This window comes from Orycteropus afer, unplaced genomic scaffold (assembly GCF_000298275.1).
Source record: "Orycteropus afer afer isolate SDZICR_OR568_19922 unplaced genomic scaffold, OryAfe1.0 scaffold00178, whole genome shotgun sequence".
Taxonomy (NCBI): domain Eukaryota; kingdom Metazoa; phylum Chordata; class Mammalia; order Tubulidentata; family Orycteropodidae; genus Orycteropus; species Orycteropus afer.
Window position 1 is genome coordinate 4,820,188 of NW_006921765.1, and position 5,514 is coordinate 4,825,701.

The following is a 5,514-nucleotide window of genomic DNA, read 5'->3' on the forward strand; positions in this document are numbered from 1 at the left end:
AAAAAAAAAAAAAAAAAAACCTTCTAAACAGCCCAAACCAGCCTCCATCTTTCAGCCCTAGATCACATCATCCTTCCATACTCCATGATGTCACTATAGAAATTCTCTCCACTGTCATGCATCATTCCTTGTTTCTTCTCTACTATTGGACCCTTCCTTTAGCATACAAACATACTGTAATTTCACACATCAAAAAAATAAAATAAAATAAAAAAGACTTTCTTTAAATTATGTCCACATCTCCCACAACCTACTGAACATTTCTTTTTCTACAACACTTTACAACAAAATTCTCTGGAAACATTGTTTACGATTACTGTCTCCAGTTTCTTTTCTATTCTTTCTTGAACATTCTGTAGTCTGGCTTTCACACACTTTGCCCAATTCCAGTGAAACTGCTTTTGTCAAGATTAACAATGACCAACATGTGGCTAAGTCCAACAGCTAATTATCAGTTCTCATTTCACTTGATATATTGGCAGCAATTGAAAGTGTTGATCACTTATTTTTGTTTGGTATGTCTTTACTTGGCTTCCAGGGCTAAAAAGGTTTTCTTTTTACTCACTGTCTTATTCTTGTTGGTTTTCTTTTCTGGTTCTTCCTCATTTCTCTGATATCTACAAATTTGAATATCTCAGGTCTCTAATCCTAGTCTTCTCTTTTTTCTCTCCACATCTATTCCTCTAGTGATCTCACCCAGTATCGTGGATTTATGTGTCGTGTTCATGCAGATGACTTCCAGACTTTATATAAATTTTATATAAATCACTGTGCACATCCTCTTAAACTCTACATATTGGATATCCAATTGGCATCTCAAACTTAACATGTCTTAAACTAAAATTCTGATCTTTCTCTTCAAAGCTATTCCTTGCATCATAGTTCCCATTTCAGTTAATGGCAACTCACCCTTTATTTAGTCAGGCCAAAACCCTTCATTCATGGTTTCATTCATGAGTTCTTTTCCTTCTCTCACACCCTGTGTCTAATCCACCAGAATTGTAGTCTATCTCCCCAGCTGCTCTTCTGAATTGTTGTTGCATTTATTGTTAACATATCCAAAATGTGACCACTTCTCATCAACTACACTGTTACCACCTTGATCAAGTGTCCTTCGTTTCTCACCTCCTAAATGATCTTTCTGCTTCTTTCCCTGTCCTCTACAGTCCAGACAGCACCCAAAGTGACCTTTTCTAAATGCCTTAGACATAATCACAATTATGGTGAAAACCTGTAATGACTTCTAATCTTGCTTAGTAGCTGGGTCAAATTGTCATTTCTAGGACTCCATTTATGATGATGATAACAACAGTACCTATCTAATAAGATAGTTGTGAAAAGTGAATGCAATATCTGTCATGCACTTAGGAGAGTACTAGGATGTTTTGAGAGCTCAGGCATATAAATTATCATCATAGTCATTATCTTATGCATACATTAATAATGTATTTAACCAATAAAATTAATCATACTAATGTGCACCTATAAATTATAATATCCAAAAATAAAACTCAAAATTCTGTCTTACTCTCTCTTCATTTATTTCTAAAAAGCCAGACTTTAACACCAGCTACAACATGGTTTTTGGCCTTATTCCTTTACCCTGAACCTTATTGAATATGAGGCATCTTGAGGGATAAATAAGATTGCTCAGATGGCAATGAAAGTCTTTAGCAGTGGAGACAAGAGGTGGTGACAATGATAATAACAAAGGCAGTGGGGAGAAGTCAGTGACAACTACCTAGAATTCAGACAGGAAATCCATGCTGGCGATCAATGGGTAGTCTATCTCCCCAGCTGCTCTTCTGAAAACTAACCAGTGGCAGCTGTACCTCATGGACAGCAGAAGGCATCACAAATTCCCAAGACAGTCTGGATTTAGACCCCTGCGGCCCTTATCCTGCCTTACATCTCTCCCTTGGCCTTTTGTTTCCCTCATCCCCCATTTCTGCCTCCTCCCTATTCTTCCTGTCAAGCCCCTCTCCTATGTGCTGTGCCTGCTCTTTGAGGAAACCTGTGTCAGCTCTGTACCAGCTGACAGAGAGACCCAGATGAAAAGGTGAGTGCATCTTTGTGCTGGCGTCTGGTGATTTTTTTTTCCCCTGTACGTGTGGTTTCTTTTTAATCCCTAAATTGGCTATTACCATTTTCCCATTTTATTTCTTTTTTTTTTTTTTTTTTTTTTTTTTATCTGAATGGTGCCACTAATGCAGAGAGAGAGAGGGAGCCAAAACTTACTAAAATTTAACAATAAACTAACCCAAGACTCAGAATGCTGAGGTGGCTTAAGAGAGCCCCTCTTCTCCCTCCCCTTTCTCATTATATCTCTTATTCAATAACTTCTTTCCCTCTCTAAATCCATTATATTCTTTCTCTTTCTTCCTCTCTTGTTCCCCCATTTGGATCCTTTGCTTCTCTCAAACATTTTTATCTCATTTGGCCGCCTAACTTCCCACTTTCTCTCTTTCTTCCTTCCTTCCTTCATTCCATCTTACTTCTTTCTTTGCTTCCTTCCCTCATAGATTCCCTTCAAAGCCTCATTCTTTCCTTCCTGTCATCTCATAGGCTGTACTTACAGGGTCTTATTTACTATTAATTCTCAGAAAGAGCAATATCCTGAGGATACAGTGTAGATGGTGGTGAATGCAGATCCAGGGAGATGGGAGACCACCTCTTTCTCCTCACAGTAAGCCACGAGCCAGAGGCAATAGAGGATTAGAGGCAAGTGAAAAGCAGTAATGGAGTCAAAGAATGCTGCTGGGGAGAGGCAAAGTGTTCAGGAATCTGAGACAAAAATGTACACAGAAAAAATATCTGGACTTGGAGAGAGAAGATGGGTTCCACCATTTAGTTGCTTGGTAAATACACGTTGTGTTGTTGTTATTTGCCATATAGTGGGACCCAACTCATAGCAACCCCTCCTTGGGTTTCTGAGGTGGTATCACTACAGAAGTAGATTGCCCAACCTTCCTTCTGAGGAGTGGATGGTGGGTTTGAACCACCAGGCTTCTGGTACAGGTCTTTAATTCAGTGAACCTCACCTATAAAATTGGCACCATAAATTTTACCTACCTCTTAGCATTTGTGAAGATCAAATGAATGGTATGTGGGAAAAATTAATATCACTATAAAATGCTATACAAAATAAAGTAGTTATTATTATTACTTATGAAATTTCTTTTGAAAACAAGATATGTGTTTATTTATCCCCAGAATCAACAGATGATCTTGTACATGGTGAGTAGTTAATGAGTTATTGTTGAATATGGTGGAATTGAATTTCCATTCTTCTCACACACTCAAACCTCCCTAACGGTTTGATTCTAACAACAGTTGTTTCTCCTACCTCTTAAAATTACCAAGACTAAACAAAACAAGAAGGGGAGAGCCCCCAGGCAGGAAATGGGAGCCAGGGCTAATGGCCAGAACAGGTAGGGGGAAGGCTAGGAAGTGAGCGGAGTAATTGGAACAGTTAAGGGAGACAAACTTGTCTGTCAGTTTGTTGTACTGTGAGGCTGGAGGCTGTGTCAGCAGGGTTGCCCATGGTGGACAGGTTTCAGCGGAGCTTCCAGCCTGAGACAGACTCAAAAGAAGGAAGAGGCCATCCACTTCTCAAAGAATTGGATAGTGAAACCTTATGAATAGTAGTGAAATACTGTCTGATATATTATAGGACAACTTTATGAATGGCCCTGAAACATTGTCCAATACAGTGCAGGAAAATAAGCTGCTCAGGTCAGAAGGCACTCCAAATATGACTGGGAAAAAGCTGCCTAATCAGAGTAGAGCTGATCTTAATGAGGTGGATAAAGTAGAGCTTTTGGGACCTTCATTTGCTGATGTGACATAACTCAACATGAGAAGAAACAGCTGCAAACATCCATTAATAATCACAACATGGAATGTACAAAGTATGAATCTAGGAAAATTGGAAGTTGTCAAAAATGAAATGGAACACATAAAGATTGATATCATAGGCATTAGTGAGATGAAATAGACTGGTTTCAGGCATTTTGAATCAGACAACCATATGATCTACTATGCCAGGAATGATAAATTGAAGAGGAATGCCATGGCATTCATCATCACAGTGACTGTTTCAAGATCTATCCTGAAGTGCAATGCTATCAGTGATAGTAAATATCCATATGCCTACAAAGAAGTCAGTTAACACTATTATTCAAATTTATGCACCAACCACCAAACCCAAAGATGAGGAAGTTGAAGATTTTTATCAACTTCTGCAGTCTGAAAATGACCGAGTATGCAATCAAGATGTGCTGATTATGACTGATGATTGGAATGCAAAAGTTGGAAGCTAAGAAAAATCACCCGTAGTTGGAAAATTTGGCCTTGATGATAGAAATGACACTGGATATCACATGACAGAATTTTGCAAGACCAATGACTTATTCATTGCAAATACCTTTTCTCAACAACACAAACGGCAACTATTCAAATGGACTTTACCAGATGGAGTACACAGAAATCAGATTGACTACATCTTTGGCAAAAGGAGATGGGAAAGCTCAGTATCTTTACCCAAAACAAGGCCAGGAGCTGATTGTGGAACAGACCAACAACTGCTCATATGCAAATTCAAGTTGATATTGAAGACAAAAGTCCATAAGAGCTAAAATATGACCTTGAATATATCCCTTCAGAATATATTGACTATCTAAAAAATAGATTTGATGTACTGAGCACCAATGACTGAAACCAGAGGGATTGTGGAATGACATCAAGAATGACATCCATGGGAGTTCCAGTAAGATGGCGGATTAGGCAGAAAGATTGCAAAGACACTCTTCAACAAAGAAAAGGGGAACCAATTAACACAGATACAGAAGATAATCCTGGACCACTGAGCCTTGAAGGGAATGATATAGAAGTGGACTAAACCCCAACTAGCAGAAGAATTTGCATGAAAACACCAAAAAAAAAAAAAAAACCTGGGCAATCCTGATGGCACAGCACAGACAGCTTGGATAGTGCCAAGTCTGGTAGAAACTAAGAATTAACCTAAAAATCAGCCCTGCTAGCCAGGGACTGCACGGAGGACAGCTCTGGTTGTTGGTGAATAAAAGGAGAAGCAGCGAAGAGGAAGGTAGGCTGAGCTGTGGACTTTTGCCTATCCGGAGGGCATAGCCATTTTGAATGTTTACAAGTGGCTTGGCCATTTTGGATATTTAAAGAGACAACCCTCTCCCAGATTCCAGGGTCTTAAGAACAGATTCCGCTTCCCAGTAACCCCAAGGACACTCAGGACCTGGACGACTGAAAAGGTGCGACATTCCCCTTCTTACTCTTATATCCCACACCTGCTTGGTGAATGGAGGTGTAGCCATCCCCCACTCCCACCCACCTTCTGGGCCCACAGGAACTACATCTCAGTCTGAGTGCTCTGATGGAGACTGGGTGCCCTGCCCCAGCCTCCCTGATTTTTTGTCCTTTTTTTATTTTTCTCTTTCTTTTTTCTGGTTATTAGCTTGCTTGTTTTTGACTGTTTTAAAA